The sequence below is a fragment of the Puntigrus tetrazona genome, chromosome 11 (genome assembly GCF_018831695.1).
Source record: "Puntigrus tetrazona isolate hp1 chromosome 11, ASM1883169v1, whole genome shotgun sequence".
In the NCBI taxonomy this organism is placed as follows: Eukaryota; Metazoa; Chordata; class Actinopteri; order Cypriniformes; family Cyprinidae; genus Puntigrus; species Puntigrus tetrazona.
The window spans coordinates 625314-645676 of record NC_056709.1 but is presented as its reverse complement, the minus strand read 5'-3'; the positions used below and the strand labels follow the sequence as shown (position 1 = coordinate 645676).

Below are 20363 nucleotides of genomic sequence, written 5' to 3'. Positions count from 1 at the left end.
CTTGCACAGAACCTACCCGCTGACCTCGGTTACACTCACCCCCCTTGTTCATGAAATGAGAACCGGGGGGTCATGAAGATAACATAAAACATCTTAATGGTCTTCTTCACCGTATTTATTCTCAGTGTCTTTCTTTTGATGGGGGTGAAATATGAGCAGACCTGCTCTCCTTGAGAATTATTAAATGACTTCTAAAGAGCGTTAATGTTGAGAGTGGTGATGAGCGGTGGTTTTTAATTAGTATAAGCTGCAAGGACTGCCATGGGATTTAAAACAGTTGTCTCGAGTGACCATCGTTCTTTTAAAGTTGTATTTAGAAAAGCATCTAGACCAGAAATGCGTAAAGATGCACGCTCGAATGAGCTGAAGAGCATCGCGGTGATGACGATGTGAGAGCGGAGCCTGCCCTTTACTGCTCTGGGTGGGCTCGGTTTCAGAGAGAGCAGATGACATGTCACTTCCTGGCCACACACACGACTCAGTCTCTCAGTGAGGGGACCTCCGGCGGCTGCTCAGTGAAAGCCCTCTCAGATGTCACGTCTGCAGGTCCACCGCTGCGAGTCCCCAGGGCTCCATTATCTGCTGACGGTGCATATTGATCTACCGCAGAGGATGTCACCTTTGCTTTGCAGATACGGCTGCATGGGAGGACACTCACAGTGTTGTGAGGGGGCGAAATGTCTCTCGACGCTGCCAGAAAAATGCATTCGATTTGGACATGCGAACTGCATCTAAAACCCGGCTGGCATGGAGCGATTTTCATCAGAGAAGTAAATGCAAAGAACAGATGATCTATTTCAGTGCATGCGACATCCTGAGCAACATCAAGTCATCCACATCTTACACACATAAATGTCATTCTTCTGTGAAATACTGAAGATGTTTAGAATAATGTGTCGGCCGCTCTTTTCCATTCACTTATGATGCATGGGAACCAACGGACACAAAGCATCATTGCCTCAGCAGCATGGCATAGCAGTACTGTTCATCAAAATATCATAGAATTGGTCTAACCATAACACAGTCATCATCACTGCTGTTTGCTAAAGCAAGCATTACTATGGCTACAGGTATATAGTATACGGTCTAAACTGGGACCTGTTCTTCGTAAGTCACTAACTCAGCTGGATTTGATTGTTGATGATTTCACTTGATCTTGGCTCATCCTGTAGTTGTTGTCATAGCAACAGGTCCGTAAGCTTAAACCTGCTTGAGAACAGGCTTATTTCATGTAAACAGGATTAGATTGCATCTTTTTAGGAAAAACTGATACTTAAAATTCGTCCCAGTGGCCTACTAGTCCAGGGATCAGTTGAAATATAATAATTAAAAAATTAATTAGAAAATCATGTAGCTAGAAAATCTACAGCCAGTTTTACTCTTTTAATGATTTATTAGTGATTGAATAATTACTTTATAATTGCATTGGATACTTTAACTACTGCTGTCAATTAAGAAATCTAAAATAAATAAACTGTACAAATAGAACTCATGAATATAAATAAGTGGGAAACTGGAAAAATGATAAACTAAACAGTGCACATTTAATTTATCTATTACCATTAAAATGTATGTAGTTTTGTTTTCTTGGCTGTGTCCTTATAAAGGCCCAGAAACTTTTTCGCCGGGTGTCTTTTTTTAATGATATGATGTCATCACGTTGTCTTGCCGCCAGCCAATCGCTGCAATGCTGATCAAGGTGTTGATACATCTTCCATTTTCAGGAAATATGAGAATGCGCAAAAAGCAAATTTGTTTAAAGAACATTAAGTGGCGTATGAAGAACGGGTCCCTGGACTGTCTAATGTTTATTTTTATTTATTAATTTTTAAGCAAGTGAATCAGTAGGCTATGGAAGCTTCTTTCCACCATAAGATGGCTTTTCAAATAAAAATTTGCAATCACCTTTTTATTTTCAATGCTACTATGGAAATCTGATCTAATATCAAAAGAGTATAGTTGTACTTGGAAGTCAGAATCTCTGAGATCGCGGTTGGAACTCTTAACTGAAATGCTTCTTCAAGTCACTTTCTGAAATGGAATGCATCATGACTTCTGGTTCATTTGCTACAATCGAAATAGTTCAAGCCGGCCTAAACTGTATTGTGGGATATTCTGTGCAGTGTGCTCTGCTGAGAGTTCAGGTGTGCTCTTTTGTTTTAGGATAGTACAAAAGCATCATGGACAATGCAGTGAAATAAGTCAGATGTGCCAAAGAGTCTCTTTGGTTAATGAAGCTAGTGTTTTAATAAGCAGGCAGGACTTGTCAATAATCATCTGTTAGATGTTCTCCTCCCAGTTGAGCTGTGGTTAAAGATAAAGTGTGCAACCTCAATGAAACTGCAAACACTTTCAAACTGTTGAAATGAGATGAGATAAGATGAGATGAGATGGGATGGGAAAGCATGACGGGGCGTCTGAGGACTGACATATTGATCCAGCATCTCTACAGCTTCAGAAGGGCCGACTCTGCAACTCATCAGTGCTCTCTGTCTCATGCACTGTATCGTGTCAAAGCATGCACATAGATCTGAAAAACACATGAAATATCAAATATGTTGTCCAAGCTGGTCCACACAGTTCATCACATCACACTATTCACCTCCATGAATCTGCACATTTAGTTCAGAGTGTATTTGCTATTGATTATCAATTTTATAGTTATTTATATTGATTATGCTAATTCAACATGCAATATTTAGTATAAAATTGTAAATTGATTGTGAGAAAAACCTTATGGGCACTGAAAGTATGCCACTGGGCAGTCCCCTCAAGAGGAACAATCTCCCTAACACTGTTTAGGAGGCTGACACACTCTGTCAGTTCAAATCTAGATTAAAGACACATCTCTTTAATCTAGTCTACACATAACACACTAATACGCTGATATTGTTCAAATCGGTTAAATGTACCCGTTACATCTATGCACAAAATTTGATTACACAGACCATCTCCGCATTTAATAACTAAAATCTAAGTGCTTTTTTATTATACATTACTATCATTGAAACTATTATGCACCCTTTAGGGGTAAGGATGGTCAGTTTGAAGGCAAGCTGTTGTACCCTTACTGGTACGATTTTTCTTAGGGTGTAGTACACATATGAATTGTTGCATTTTTATTTTTCACAAGCTTGGAGTTGGAGTGGTCTGCCACGCTCCTAATGAGTCTCAAAATGGCCAAGTCAGGAAATTTGTTAAATAATATGTTCATTTTCAATTTGTTTTTCATAAAACACAAATGTATACACACAGAATACTTGGAATATGTGTCATGGGGATATCTCTGTGATAATCATCATAAGCTGCCATTATAAGAACAAACACAAGCGGCCCATGTTCTCTTCTTTCTTTTTTAAAACACAAGAGTTAATTTGCATAATTGTCCATTTTAATGCTTACTTACAAGTACAATTATTGCAATGTAGCCATTTCCGGCAACTTTGTACGGCTTGAATAACCTTACTGCAGTATGACTTCTCATTAAGCACAGCTGTTCAGATGCCATTAATAAAGCATTATACAACAGCTGCATAAATCATATTTCATTCAGTGAGTCATGTACTATAAATGATAAATGATGATTTATGGCAGTTTAAGAGAGATTAGCCCTTTCTAGAGCAGCAATGTAGTTCATTTGCAGACTAACATGACAACTACTGTACTGATACTGTACATGTGAGCGTTTCTCATCCTCACGTGAGGCTAAAGTGGCTCTGAACCCGTACAAGGTACTCTATAAAAGAGTATTTTTCACTATATTTAAACTGGTTTCTCAAATGAATAGAACATATCAAATCAGGTCTGCAATGAGAAAATGTTTTAAGAGAGCTTGTTTCCATAGTCTCCTGTTGTTTGACTGTAAAGCTGAAAACAATGTCATGTATATCATCGTTCCCTGGAAAAACAACCCCGTTACCACAGGCTAAAACCAGCTACTAATACACTAATAAACTCTGCTGCTAGCTAGCAGTGTCTCTACTGATCACTGTGTGCAGACTAATAGCACTATTTTTATAGTATTGTACTTTTATCACTGCTGGCTAAAGTTATGGTTTTAGAGTAAAAGATAATACTTGTTTTAGTTGCGCGTGAATGGTTTGCCTGCTCTAATTCTGTTATAGTTTTACTCACAGATGATAAGCAAAGCTGGCAACATACCAATTAATCTGTCTATTTCATCGACTACAGGACACTTGAGGGGGGCGCTCAAGAGCAACCTGCTGGGACACGATGTTCACTGTAACAACACAAGATCAAGGGCAACATTTGGAACAGAGCCCATGAGACTCCAAAGACTACATGACATTCATGTGTCAAACCAGAGCCGAGCGCATCAGCCGGAAACCCTGTATGTAGGTTTGCAGCCGAACCCGTGATTCTGAGGCTGATGATATGTGAAGAACAACATCTTGGGGTGCGTGTGAGAAGAGAAGCTGCCAGACATCTGCTCCTGCGCTGTGATGAGGTGATCTATGAAAATAGCACTGCTATTAACTTCAAACTACAGGATAAAGATGCGTGACACACGCTAGGCAGAACTAGGTGTTATGCAGTTGCTCTGAGGATATCGTTAAGGTGGATTCTAAAGGCCCAGGTATACTTAATTTTCTGCGTTTTGCGACATATGCGTAATACAGTAGCGTTTTATACTCTCCCAGACATCAGAGGGCAGCCCTGAGTCATGTCATTCACAGGACATCTGCCCTGACGAATCGGATAAATAGAGAATTTCAAGAAAATAACAATTGCAAAAGAGATGCCATGTGTTTTCTTCTTCTGTTTTGTGTCGCTCCATCAATGCAGTTGTACACATTGCCAGTCACCTCACGCATGTGCCACTGTATGTAGGAAGTATGTATGCGGTGTAATTTACATATCATTTTTAATCAGACTCAAGAGTTTTCAATCTATCCAGCTTAAAAGGTCTTCTAGGGTCCCTACTTAAATGAATGCACAATGCACACAATGAATGCTAATAATGAATAAGCTACATAAATGTATGCCTGCTATTTCTATTTTCTTTTGCTCTTCAAACAATGCAAGGGACCCTTCGCATTGTGCTGTATTTCCAGTCTTTGACTGTATCACTGTATATTGACTGTATCAGATTTTTTAGTAGCAAATAAATGCCAGCACAGCGATTCATTACGGGCCTCTAATAATGAAGCATGCCTTATCCAGGTTTATTTGTACTGAATGGCGGTAGATCACAAAGCTGCCCCCCACACACTCAAAAGCCTGCAGTCCCTGAGCTAATGATTAATACTGTACTGTGTGCACAAACACAAAGACAAGCTGTGAATAAAAGAGAAAAAGATCCCTCCAGGACAACGCAAACCATTTGACCTCATCCGCGGCGTGTGACAGACGATCCAGCGCCGCGGGCTGCTCTTCTGTCTGTCACAGCCCAGCTGTGGGCTCGTGAGCGTCCGGCACATGTGCGCGGGATGACGCATCAGAATGCAACATGCACTAACCTGATCCCCTACAGATACAATCATACACCCCCACGCGCCGGGTAATGAGCGAGCCTCCCGCTGCCGGGCATGATGAAGGACGAGCCGCAGCAGAAGTCAATTTCTGCAGTAATTACAGCAGACACACATTTACAGCCGAAGCGCTTGTGCGTATGTCACCTACTGCGCTCCCAAAATGCTGAGCAGGCAGTTGTCTAACACTAACGAATTATAAAAACTCAATATAATGTTTTTTTTCCAAATGCATGTTATCTTCATAGTTTGGTACACGATGAGCGCTACTGTCAATGTCACAGACGAGATCCCCCTCATGTTCTTACCTAGCCCATCCACCGCTTCCAAAAAACTGTTTTGTCGCAGTGAAGCTATTACTCTGGAGGTCACCGCCATACACCGCCATATAAGACGATCTTTCCCTGCCTGCGTCAAAAATCTACATCCGCACGACAAACTTTACTCCGCCTGAAGCGGTTTAACTGACAGCATCGAGAACCGTCTCGGTCGCCACTCGGCAGAAAAATCTGTCTGCGCTCAAGCGTATCTGAGGGCACCCGCGCAGGAGAGCTTTGACATAATCCCATTCAACTGTAACTGGAGCTTCCAGTGGAGGAAAAACAGCCGTGACACCGGTCAGGAGCTCGATCGAGACACCTAACGCGTCCCCACCTGCCAGCATGCCAACCTTCTGCCTTTGAAGGACAGAGACACACATGCATTTCAGCACAGCTGCTCCACGCTCCTGCACACCGCATCGAGGATCTCCGCCGCAAACGTGCATTAACCGTAAAACGATGCGGCACTGGTAGCATAGGTGAGTTTTACTTACTGAACCCGACGACCATGTCAAATCCACGCCGCTGTGAGTCACAGAGAGGAGAAATCACCCTTCAGCATCTGTACCGAGAGACGCGCGCACACACACAGCCTCGACCATACTACACAACACACTGACGAGAGAGAGAGAGAGAGAGAGAGAGAGAGAGAGAGAGAGAGAGAGAGAAAGGTGGAGGGAGGGAGTGAACCCTGCAGAACACAGAGAGAGAGACATGAAGAGATGAGAACAAGATACAGTGAAAGAGATAGATAGATAGATAGATAGATAGATAGATAGATAGATAGATAGATAGATAGATAGATAGATAGATAGATAGATAGATAGAGAGATAGATAGATAGATAGATAGATAGATAGACAGATAGATGGCCAGTCGAGTTCTTTCATCCAGCCTTAGACCTTGTTTTGTGGACTGCTGGAATAGAAAAGGGACTCGTGGTGTTATGATTATGATTTGAACCCCTGAACAACAGTCCCGTACCATTATCCCTCTTCCTCCAAACTCCTCAGCAGGGTAACGTTCTCCTGGTATAACCAGATTCACCCATCAGACCTCCATACAGAGAAGCATGATTCATGACTCCACAGAACAGTTTCCAGTTTTCCAGCGCTCCATCTCACACTGGCTGATCTGAGCATGCAGCAAGACTCAAGCTCTCACCTCACTGTTTTTCTGCTGATTTGTGGAGGTTTGGGAGTTTTCAGCTATGGATTCAGACTTTTTCACACTGTGCGCCTCAGCACTTGATGACCCTCTCTGTAACTGTGCGTGGTCTTCCACGGCTGAGGCGCTGCTGCTGCTAAACGCTTCCACTTACAATTGTCTGTGGAATATTTGGCAGAGATGAAATTTCATGTACTGACTTATTGCAAAGGTGGCATCTCTATCGCAGTATCCACAACTAATATTTGTAAATGAAGACTACATGGGTATGTGCTTGATTATATACATATACATATACTATTATATACTCATCATTAAATAATGCTCCACCAGCCAGGCTCCTTCAAGAGACATACCAGTCCCAAAAATACAGGTTCAAGGTATATATCAAACCAGTAAAAAACATTTAACTTATAATTAACTTGTTTAGTATGTTTTACCTACTAGCCTGTTACTCAGTTCTTCATCAGACTGAATAGGTACCGTGGAGTTCAAGTTACCATTAACAAAGCTTCGTGATGAGTTTAAACATGTTATCATCCAATCATAATCAGTATTTAAATATTATAGTAGTAGTAAATATATCTCTCATGCATATTCTGCACTGTCCTGAAATAAAAAAACCTGATCCAAAACCCTCTATATTGCATGTAAGTCACTTGCCTATGTAACATGATTTTCATGCTGGCTGAATATATAATGTAAAACGTTAGCCTTTGGCTAATAAATGGTTAGCTTTCCCTCACCAGTTTATTAGTTAGAGATTAAATATAAATTGAATACAGATATATGTTCACTTGCCGAAAACTCTGACTGGGATTTTGGGATTAAATCACACTTTTTTAAATTAATCTCAAAAGGTGCGCAGTATATTTGATACGCTGTGAAGTGCAGTGTGAAGATGTCTGTCTCACTTCTGCTAAGAATGATCGGTGTTTCTCTCACACAAGTGACACAGAGGAAATAAAGAATTGATGCACTACATATAAATAATATTATATTGTTATAAAATTAACAGTAGTACTATATATATTTATATATGTGTGTGTGTGTGTATTGATGGATGGGAGGATAGATGGATGGATATGCAGTAAGGCACCTTAATTAAAAACCATAAGAACAAAATACTGTAGATACACTGCATGTTAATTAAAGAGGGATACAGGAATAGATCTTGCTGCTCTGAGCTCCTCCCTCAGCCGTCTCTCTCTCTCTCTCTCTCTCTCTCTGGTGACGGTGCACATCCCTGGAGACGGAGAGACAACAGCAGCAAGACTCCACACTCCATTCAGATCTGTCTTCACCTCCTGAGTTAACCCTCACTAAACAGATCAAACTGATTGGACACTATATAACACTAAATGGGGACATTCCATGGATTTCCACTGGTTTAATATAAATCTAGTTATGCTACTTTGTAAACTAACTTTAACCTAACCGAAGAGTGTGTGTGTGTACATCCCCAAAAGGAGGGTTTTGCCAGATCACTCAGATCACTTCTGGATGCAAATGTGTCTCTAAAATATATTCAAGCTGGTATACAAACACAGCTTCATTCATACTCACAGATGTTTTGGAGCACACATGCATGTATCCTCGTGAGACACAAGCACTTTATGAGCCAATCCTGCACAATCAATTACAGGTGTCTGAGGTAATAGTACACGGGTCTGTTTACCACTGATTCGCCAGGCCATCTCTTCTGACTGGATGCTGGTAGATGTAGTCTAAGTCAGTAAGAGATTCAGTGGGAGACATTTATTAATGATTTTTTTATTATTTTACGTTGCTACTTATTTTGTCTTTTATGCTACACATAATGTAGAATTTTCAGTACTGTGACGAATGTTTGTCTCGAAAATGTCAGAGCCCGAGTCCAAGTACCCCAAAACTAGATGGAGCCAGCAGCCAAACCTGCCAAATGAGACCAGCAACCCAGAGATGATAGAAAACTAATGATTATTAGGAGGTGGTAACAGTACCACTTCCCCCAAAGAAGGCTAGTTGGAGAATCCGTTGTTTCTGTTCTCCCAATGGCTCATTGGCCAGCAGTACCCACATTTCCAATGAAAGAGCAGTTTTCCCAGTCTTTGGGTCACACAGAGCTTGAGAGCCTGACTTTCACCGTGTCATAAGACCTTGCCTTTCTATGCACAGAAGTGCCCTTTTGTTTCAACAGATGCCTCCAGATTGGGCTGGTGTGCTGTATGTCATGCAGCTTTAGGTTATTGAACAGGAGCCTGACTGCAATGAAATATCAATGGCCTGGAGTAGCTAGAAATGTTGCTTGCCCTGCGCAGGTTTGGAAAACTGCTTCAGGTTAAGCAGACGCTTGTCCGGGTGGTCAACACTGCAATGCTTGCATAACGGTATGATACAAACGACTATGGAGCTTCAGCATTTGTGGCCGAACAGAGACATTTTGCCCCTCCTGGCACAACCTGGAAGGACCTGCTGAATGACCGGGACGCCATCTCAACCACTTGCTATAAACCTGAATAAGCAAAGAAAAATGACAAGACATGAGGCCAAGTATGGTGACCCATACTCAGAATTTGTGCTCTACTTTTCACTCATCCAAGTGACAAGGTAAACAAGTCTGACTCGGCCATCTTAAACAGTATACCCGCAGAAGTGAGTCAGAAAGTAAATCCTTAGTTCCCATTGGTCATCCCTGTATTACTCAAAGGTGATTGGACTCCCAAGTGAGACCCCTAATGTCATTTGACATAACATCTCTGATCCCTCGATCAGAGAACAATAGAGATGATTTCTGAAAGATCATGTGAAACTAAACACTGAAACAATGATTCTTAAAATTCAACTTTTCAGCATAAATTACAGAGTCAAATCAGTTGTGTTATATTGTATAATAGGGATGTGCAACAGCGATTGAGTACTCGAGCACTCAGCTGTGACAGCGATGATCGATCATGGATACGATGATCATGGAATTTTTTTTTCTCTGATTGGTTATAGCATCACTTTGGGCAGCACCCTGAGCCCTGATTGTTTCCACAGCATGCAGTCCAAAATATATGTGTGAGAAGAGAGAGCCAGGGCCATGCAGTGATGTCTGGTTTAGCTACATACATAAAGGATGTGTATTAACACTGGCAGTTTTGTGCTCAAATGCAATGACTGACATTGACCGAGTTATCTGAGACAGTCATATTGCTTTTAGTTGTTAAAATTCGTATGTTTTAATAATGCAGCAGTGTTTTTGCATTACATTTGTTTCAATTTGTTCACTTTTGTAATGCTACGTCTATGTTATCAGTTAGTCTACAGCATAAAGTCACTCTTCAGCATCAGCATCACCTCAGGCAGCTATTCCTTTTTAGATGCTTCTTTATTAATAACATTGCTGCATCATAATCATAATCTTTCATATTTTTATTTTAGAAACATTACTTTTTTACAACAGTCTTCCGATTAAAATCTTCAATAAATATTACATGATACGAACGACAAAAAACGTGATAAGTTCATGAGCGTTCATGTCATTAACCAACAGTCCTGTGGTGCATAATTCAGAGAGCCTTTATTGGGTCAAGGTCCGAAATGCAGTGCTCTACAGCAATATAAATGTCTAAGCACCATAACAAATTGATCGTGTCCTCATGACCCCTCACCACATACGGGATCGGCGTGAGTGTGTGTGAGTTCTGCTGCAGGACAGATGGAGTGTGTGCCTGTGAATCGGGACGGCCCCCGCATATCAATGCCGCACCACAGGGCTGCAGTGCAGCAAACCCCACAGCACAGACTCAAACCCGCGCCTCTGGTGTCAGCACCACAGCTCATGTGTCTGGGCATGTGTTTAGCGCTAAGCAAATGTCCCCAACATCGAGAAGTCATCTAAACAGATGGATGGATGGATGGAAAGATTATGTAGTGAACATCAGCATGCGCATCTTGCATGAAAAAGAGCAGCTTTTACAGAAGAACAATACAGTATGAGTTTTGTGGCTCACACACACACACACACACACACACACTGTACTGTATGTCAGTCCGTTGACATCATCGAGCCCAAGGGTCCATTCACCCACCCCAAGATCTCCTCCTGCTGTGAGTCATCACCTGCTTCACCTCCTCGCCGCCCGCCGCCTCACATCACTCACATAATCATGTTACATTAAAAGCAGGTTATTAATGGACTAGCATTAACATTAAATCATTTAGCTTTCTGATGGAACAATAGGAAAATAATTCTAAAGCCACTAATCTAAATTATCTTAGCTCCATGGCCTCTGGCTCCAACACTGACACACATCCCTCATGTCACGGGCTATTATTGGAGAGCGAGGTGTATTTTATTTATCGTGAGCCTGATTTCAGCTGCTCCTCGATGTTCCGCACGCATTTCAGCTGAATCATACAGCGCTGGGCTAAATCAGGAAGCTCGGCTTCACATCTTCCTGTACAACACACCCACATGTGAAGGCTTCAGAGATGTGTGCTGTGTGCCGAACACAAGAAACGCTCGATCCAAGGTCACTCACAAGCCAGATGTGCTCAAGTATGATCCTGACCGAAGCTCAGAACTACCCAGTGCTTGTTTCCAGGTTTATGTACAGTCTACTACAGGCATTGACCTTCTGTGACTGCACCAAAAGTGGGGCGCGTTGTCACACTATATGGGGTTAGTTCTCACAATGGAACTGTTAAATTGTATTATAATAAACAGTAATAATAAGTTTATAATAATATGTTTAGTTTTTTTACTAATTTATAAACACACAAAAACAATGCATGAAAAAGCACAAATGTTTGAGGTCAGTAAGATATTGTTTTTACCCAGTATTTATAATATTATTCAGCAAGGGTGCACTAAATTGATCAAAAGCGAGATTAAAGACATTTATAATGTGACAACATGTTCTTTTGAACTTTCTGTTCATTTAAGAATCCCGAAAAATAAAAAAAAAGCCATGGTGGAAGTAAATAAACTAAGTCTGGAGAACGCGGTTCATCTATTCATTTCAGATTTGTGTTCTATATAGTGTGCCTGTTCGTACTCTCAGTGTATGTCAGCATTGTTTCATTGTGTTCACTTATTACTCTCAGACTTGACCTTACAGTCACTGAGATAAAGCTTGGATGACATATAGTCCTAGTCCACTAAACCCCACACAATTAGCAGATATGGGATTTTCAATGGCTGAGCTAAGTGATTGATTACTGATTTCATGCAATAAAAAGCTCAAATAAAATCCCTAACAGCCTAACAAACAAGACCACTCACGTTTGACTTCAATAACAGTTTGAGAAAATATTCATAACAATCATACAAGCACTAAAATGCACAGAACGCACAAATACTCAAACACGTTCACGGATGCAATCTTTAATCAAAGCCTGTAAAATGCCACAAATGTACAGTTTAGAACAGATGTGATGAAACGCTGAGCAGCATTAGACATAAAACACACGTTATTGTGTAGAATTGATTATTGATCTATCACATGCTGTTTCCTATTAAAAAATCCATTCTGGTTCCACAGAAATAGCTCATACTTGAGAAATGAACATTAGCCAGAGCAGAAGAGCCGCTACACGGGGTCACCGGCAGCTATTAACCTTTTACACACAGCAAACTCAACCACATCTTTAGAGTACTTTATGTGATGACATGCAGCACCAGGGTGTTTTAGATAATTGGAGAGGGTCCTAAAGATTACCTTTCCCTGAACCCGGCACCACATGCCCACATACGGCACAATTAAGCACCAGAATCCACTGAGACAGGCCTTGAATTACACTTTTACAGATCAAATTATTAATAACAAAATGAGGCATCAGGAATATAAAATCAACCATTTAGTAATCCAGAAATTCTGCACGATTTAGCACAACAGCAGCGGCATGCAACACAATCACATTCAAATAATTTAAAATGTACCTGCTGTTGACATCTGTATGAGTTCATAACGCCCGCTGATTTGAGAAAGTCATTCAAATTCACGCCCCTTCGCCGTGTAGACAGTTTTATTGCTTTGATAAAATAGCATCGATGAGGGTCAGGGTTGTAAACACTACAAAATCTGGAACAATCAGCAGCATTTACTCTGGTAGCACTTGACCTCTGGCCATTCTAACCGGAGGAACACCATCCCGCTTTCAAGGACTCCAGAGACGTGACCGCGAGACGGATGGCTTCATTTCACTCACAAGGACAGTGTTACTTCATACAGCTGCCTTGACCCTTTCTGGAGACATTTCCAGACAAAAGCTCAAGTACAGAGAGTAGCTTCTATTTCAAGTGTTTCTCAAAAGCATCACCTATGTAGTATGTGGAACATTTGTGAGTTAATGTGGTTAAATTACGAGCTGATTGGTTCATGCTGCACACTTGGTTAATGAGCTTACTGCTTCTCCTTTAAAAGACTGGTTAGCGTTCACTAGAGCAGTTTCCTCCGAAACCCTCCGCCTTCCCCAGCTCCACCTGTATAGATCTGCTAAGAGTCATTATATGTGCTATTTTTGCAGCAGCAGTATGTTTTAAATACTCACAACATGCCACATGCCAAGACCAAATACATCCAAACTGTCACATCCATTGCCATGCTAAAATTAATTTGACATTACATTTAAAGTAAGAAAAAATCAAATGTAGTGAATTTCTATTATATTATTATAAATGTGAATAAAAAATATAACGTGCAAGTTTTAACAGAATCCCAATTAAAGTATATATTAGTTCATATCAGCATATTTTAAAGACAATGTTAATCAAGTGTTTGAAAATATTATGTTAAGTTGCATAACTGTGAACGTTTTTTTTTAAGTATATTTGATATATATTTTTATTATAAGCACTCTTTTTAAAAGTGCACTTATTTTTCACACAGGTGGAGCTGTGACAAACATATTCATATGTTCATATGACATTTTGAGAAACAGATATTGAAGTTTATTAGCCCGCTGTAGCTCTTACAGTAAGGCCAACATTCAGACAATAATGACATATAAATATCCTCCTATGTGCAGTAAACATAAGGAATTATGATGGTTATTAATGTAATTATGCAATCAACCAACAGAATATCCCTGTGGTGTGTGCATAAACTGCAGTATTTTAAAATGTGTAAATACGGCACACTGTAAGTAGGCTAGTGCTTTAATCACATCATTGTGCTATGGCTTGAAAGTGCAAACTCATAACTTCAGAGGATTATTCATATAATAGAAGCTAAAGAGCTCCTGCATTTGTGTGTTAGTCACAGACTCCAATGACATAACGGAAGTATTTTTACATCTGACCTCGGAAAAAAATGCCTCTAATCACACCGCTAGCAGGTACAAAAGCTACTTTCAGTGCGTCTGCTCCTTTGGGGCTTCCAGGAAAGGCATAAGGCCGATTTACTGAACACTTTTGCTTAACAGCTTGCCCAAAGTAATAGCCGTCATGTGACAGCATTACAGGCTCTTGGTGCTCCCTCTATTAAACAAAGCTTTCGGGCTTCTGATGGTTCGGCGTTCTCTTGAACTCTGGCCAGTTGTTACAGATGGACAGGTTATAAACGGCACGGCAATTACAGAATAAATGACCTTTGACTGAACCGGCACCGCTGGAGCGCTCTGCCTCATGCCTGTTCGGCCGATGTGTCGTTCAGCAGCGGCTCTGTTACGAATGCCTGGTTTTTTTGTCTTCATCTAATGAAGTGCGGCGCAGATGTCATCGCATTGTTCTAATACTTTCATAATTCCAAAATTTTTAAAGCGCTTAGAGGAGCGAGTGTACCTTTACTCTCAGCGACGTCACTCTGGAAACGAGACTGTCTGTAAGTTCATCAAAGTGCAAAACATTAAAGTGAGGGATATATATATATATATATGAATACAGCACGGCTGCACCATCCTCCCCCGGCATGCTGATCTAGCCAATGAATTTCTATTCATAATGTCATTTTTGCCTTCATGAAAACGGTAAATCCGAGCTAATCTCTGGTGCCCCTGGGCTCTGGATTAGTGCGTTGCATTAGAGCTTGTGGACACGCTGTACTTCGGTTTCGCTGGGCTTTCAAATGATTGAATAACGAAAACCCAATAACAAAACTAACATTAAAGAGTTCTTTAATAATTCCAAGTCTTGATCTGATCAGTGAGCAACTTGAATTTTTGAAATCTTAAGAGTAGGCTGTAATAGAGCGTGTTGGGTAAGCATGGCGGGCGTCCAGAGAGATTATGAGTGTGTTTTCACCTTTAGCACAGTAAAGACCCCGAGAGGAAAACACACACACACACACACACACACACACCACTACAACTTCCAGAGGCAACAGATTCGGTCTTACCTCGTTTACGATCAGAACATCCACATGAGGAAATACGCAACCTAAAGACGTCACCAAAAGATCGCAACGCTTTTGCTTTGTTTTTTGAATGCATTTAAATGTGAATGATGTCCGATGTGTTAAACACAGCAGACTCTCATTGAAAACAGAGGACGTGTTAAAAACTGATCTTGATGGCGCTTTGTCAAAATCTACTCGAGTTTTGTTTGGAAACGGTTCAGACGCGGACACCTCTACTCCGGGAGAGCATACTATCACTCAAACCTCAGTAAAGCTCGCTGCTGAAAACTCACGCAGCTGCTTGTAGTAGATTGTAATAAAAAAATGATTTCTGAACTGGTTTTAGAGTGCATCAAATTAAGCACCTAGTTACACTCAGAACAGAAAAAAGCAGGACTGGAGACCCCTAGCTTAGTCAGGCTAGTGCCATGTTTGCTTTCTGAAAGAAATGAAAACAAGGCTGTGAGAGACTGTGCATTAAATTTGTTGTGTGAAGATTATAAAATCTAGAACTGACAAACCTACCCTGACAAAGCTCTATTTACTCCTGACCTTGAATGCACCCAGAGTACATAAATAACGGTGGACCTGAGTATTCAGAGCAGGCCGCTTTTTCCAAACCGGTCGAGCACAAACTCTGCCCTACAGCTGACTGTAAAGATTTCACTGGTCCTGTCGCTAACCCCTCAATCAGCTGCAGGGAGGATCTGTGCTTAACTGGTCTTGAAAAAAAAATGGTCTAGTGGCGATAACCAAAAGACAGAAAGATCAAACCCTGTAAGAAGAGATGACAAGAGCTTCAAGTTAATAGATACTATGTGTATATAGGCACAAAATACTATCAGCACAATCCAAATGAGTAAGTCTGCTTTAAAAAGCTGTATCTAGTGATACAGAGTCAGGAATCGATGTATAGTGTCTTGGTGCTCACATGTATATACGGGGCATACGCCCACATCCTAATGCATCTAATGCACATTTATTCTGTTATATTAACACACCTGATTCATGTCATCTGCTAATCACGAGAGGCCCCATGAACTGAACCAAATAGGTATCACATAAGAAAGATATACCCGACTTTAAGAGAAGTGAAGCTCTTCTTTGAGAACCACCGATCTAACGCAGCCTGATGTAATACTCCTGATCTGATACTCTTGTTAACAACAGAAAACCCATGTCTGCTCTTCATTCAGAAAAACAACGACCGGTTGACTATGTACCATTGTTTTAAGTAAACCGAATCGCTTAACCGCTCGTGTATTTGTAAATCTGTGTGGAGAACCCAGAAATTTCACAGTTATGGACGACTGAAATTAGGATGTTATGACAGCTATCAGCATCATGCCCTGGAGTAAGACACCTAACCTCGGATTACACCACAGGGACTGTCCCCGTAACTTAAGCTGGTGTTGTGCTATGGTGACGTGTTGTTTACGGTACAGTGTACGGAAACTGTAGGTCGTGGAAACTATTTCCCCTGGCCCAGAGCTTGTGGCAAATAAACAGTCTGTTCTGCTCTGCATTATTAAGAAACACGTGTGAATAATATCAGGAGGATTTTGGTGCAGGTGCATTGCTTATGCCAAACAGCGCAGTGATCAATGTGTAATGACCCGATGTCTCTCTCTCTCTCTCTCTCTCTCTGCAGCACTTCCTGTGACCTTGCAGCTGAAGACGGTGATACTGTAGGGCAGGAGGAAATGAGTGCCGCTGCTATTGCCCACTTTATCTGCCGTCTCAAGGGAAGCTGTCAGCCAAATGATAAAGAAATCTTCGCTGGCGAATGACAGAAAGCTCATCTCGACTGATCACAGAGACACACACACGCCTGCTAACTTCACACGCTAGTCAAACTACCATCCTTTCTAACAATGAGACGGCGGCGGGGTCGCTAACTTTTATCTTTGAGTGACGTGTGGGTCCTCGTTAAAAAGCTTCTTCTGTCTGGCCTGAGAAGACCGTGGACTATCATTCTGCGGAACTAGAACAAGATGCGCAACAACTATAATAATGAAAGTAACTGCCAGCGAATCACTGGCATCCGTGAAATGTAGTCAGTGACTTGCAATGTACATCGTATTTGAACCATATTTACATTTTTCAGTCCTACTTGCCAACTGGATTGTGATGTAAACAAACACTGTTTGTGTGACATACAAAATAAAATTGTGTTTCTCGGCTAAACTTCTGCTAGATTAAAATTCTTTCCAATATTAAAATAGTTCCCAATATGTTTAGCATACTGAGCAAAAAAAATAAATTTTATGCATCCATATGAGAAAAAAGTGGAGATTTTTTTTTTGTGCTTTAATTGTGTTTTGAGACTTGATCGACGTGTTTTTAGCTGAGCTTAGACTAAAGACAGAGACTTGAGGATTTATTTACAGCTTCACTTCAGGTACATTATGCTATCAAGTGCGACCGCTCGCAAACAGTTCATCTATTTACTAATAACTTCTTATAATTAAGTTGCGTGACACAAAATCACATTCAGTTATAATTTTTTTACTTTATAACGGTGATTAAAGATCATTCTGTTAAATGCTTACGAGTATGCCTCCTTTTTTTAAATGTTTTGAACTTCTTCAGTCATTTAGTGCTCTTAAACCCTGCTCTAAGTGAATGTTTTCAGCAAAGACTTAAATGCTTTATTACTACGGCCTGTAAGATTTCATGCACATTCAAATCATTTCCAGAACCAGGTATTAGCACGCTCACAAGCGTCTATAATACACTGTCATCCCTGACAAGAAGCACCCACTTAGGCTCGTACTTCAGTAAACGGACCAAGCATTCATACGAAGTTATAGCAGTGTTTTAGATTTACTGCATAACTTGTCATTTGTCCTGAGGTCCTAAAGCACACGCATGCATTTAGAGTGATTATACGGACGGTTTAGCTAGCATGGTCTGCATGTCGCTAGTTGAGGTGTGTCAAGAATACACTGGAGGCTGTCTGGACATTTACAGGTGTGCGGTCTCTGTCTGGATGCGGGATGCTGTGCTTATCTTTGCTGACTCAGCACATTTCTTGAAGGACGCTAGACGTACTAAAGAGCAGCGCGGCATGCTGAATCTTAACACAGACAAAGCACGGACACTTTCTCCCGCTGCGTCTCAGCACACTGCTTCAGATCTGATTCTCAGCAAACCACAAAACGTTCATACCAAAAGCAAACATTAGCCTTCGCTGTAGATGCAGACTTGCACGCTTGCATGATGATCACTCGTCGTCCTGAACGGTGTATTTGCTTTACGGCCGGCATCGAGCTAATAGTTATTGCTTACCATACGGTTCACTTGCCAAGCAATAATGACCTATGTCTTTTCTCGTCACCGCGAGACCACCCGCTGCGCTCTACTCGCGCTCCACGTAAGACTAAATGAGGCATGAGCACCAAGAAACAGCTTGTGCTTTGCAAAACGCGTACAACTGAAATCCAGCAAATCATTATTAATAGAGCCGGATGGCTGTTAGCGAAGGGCCCGGTGACTAGCGTGGATCATGTCCTGTATAGTCCTGGCGAGCAAACAGCCAAAAACCAACAGAAAAACAGAGAGTTTCAGTCTACCTATTAGTCTTTTAGCACGCCTCATTTCCCAAGATCTCTGCAAACCTGTCAGTGGGGCTAATTTCACCCTGAGGAGAGCCTATTATTTGTAATGATCAAAATGCAGACGGCTGGGTACATCTTGGCAGCCAAAGTACAGGCATTACATTCTGCTGCATTTGTGAGGCTAATTGTGTCACATTCAGTATCTGACGAATGACCAGAACAGCCTCCCCCCCGCTCGCTCTGAACGCACAGGAACTTCTTAATCACACGGTAAAACTAAAAAATGTTCGCACGCCTACACGGCGAAATGTGGAGGTATCTATCAGCTGCGAGACAGACTTAGGGTAGATTTAGATCTTGACGGTAAACAATATGCTAAAAATAATCCGCTTAATACTGCTGCATGCCACGATTGATAGAGACACTGCCTTCAGCCCACCCATACCGGCCTGGACCGCCTCCAGACGCTGGATCTGAGCTCTTTACAGGAACACAACACATGCAGAATCGGAAAGAGTTCGATTCTTTCTGTAGTCGCTTCGGCACGATCGCAAATACTAATATCACCAGTATTTGCAATTAAAAAACAGGCTCCGGTCAGAAACGTGTTTGGTTTTAACCCTCGCTGTGCTGCACACCCTGCAGGAATTCTGGGAACCTGCAGCTGTTGTTCCTGTTGGGAAAAAACATCGATCCGCTGTCAACTCTTTCGTTTTCTATTGATTAAGAAACATTTAGGCACTACATTGATCCAGTTAAAGGACATGTTGCTAATGACAGCAAGAAGGCTTGCACGCTAGACTCAACGTTTCCTACAATTCAGTAATGCTTTTTTGAATTTTGAAGGTCAAAACTGTGTGTTGCATTGACAATAACTAGTTGGCTTTGTTAATTTATTTTTCAGCAATAACACATAAGTTAAATAAAAAATTTAAAGATTGCACTACAGCCCAGTGCATGAACACGGTGGCCTGGTTATAGAATCAGCCTTTAATAAATGGGATTCTCAGGCATGAACACATACAGACCAGTGCTGGGTATGGAGGTTAATCCAGTGATGTGGGCTTCTATTCTCACACACTTGTGCGTTCGCTGGTGATGCTGGTAGCAACTGCTGAAGGTCGTGGCGTGTCAGGGGTCACAGGGTCAATCCCGAGCAGAGGTGACCCACAATTCATCACAATCCTGACACATTTAAAGCTGCCCTTGCAGAAAATGATGGCAGCCTCGAACTGCACCAGTTCTACAGAGGGTAGAATTTTAAAGGAGCGTGTCTGCCGTGTGACAGAATGAGATGGGTTTTAAACAGGTTCGAAATCATTTTAGAAAACCGAAATCTGAGTCAAACGCTGAAGACGTGACTGAAACTCACACCAGAAAGTACTGTTTTCTTGCTGTAGTATGTGCTCTTATCAGCAGTCAGTCACCTTCTGCTCAAAAAACACTAATTCCTTAAAGAAATATCACAATACTATATTTTTAGTATCAGTTTTCACATCAATTAAACATGAATGCAAATGAC

At 41.3% G+C, this 20363-nt stretch overlaps 1 protein-coding gene across 12 annotated transcripts in view; it reads right to left on the bottom strand.

Moving 5' to 3' along the window:
- Positions 1-20363, bottom strand: part of atp2b2 (ATPase plasma membrane Ca2+ transporting 2) — a 106353-nt gene that overhangs the window by 63814 nt on the left and 22176 nt on the right. The window contains exon 1 of one of the 12 annotated variants that reach the window (XM_043251989.1): positions 6307-6428. The exons of the other annotated variants lie outside the window; for them this stretch is intronic. The gene's annotated coding sequence lies outside the window, so the exon portion shown is untranslated. Of the gene's footprint in view, positions 1-6306; positions 6429-20363 lie in introns of those variants that run through there. 12 annotated transcript variants of the gene reach the window in all.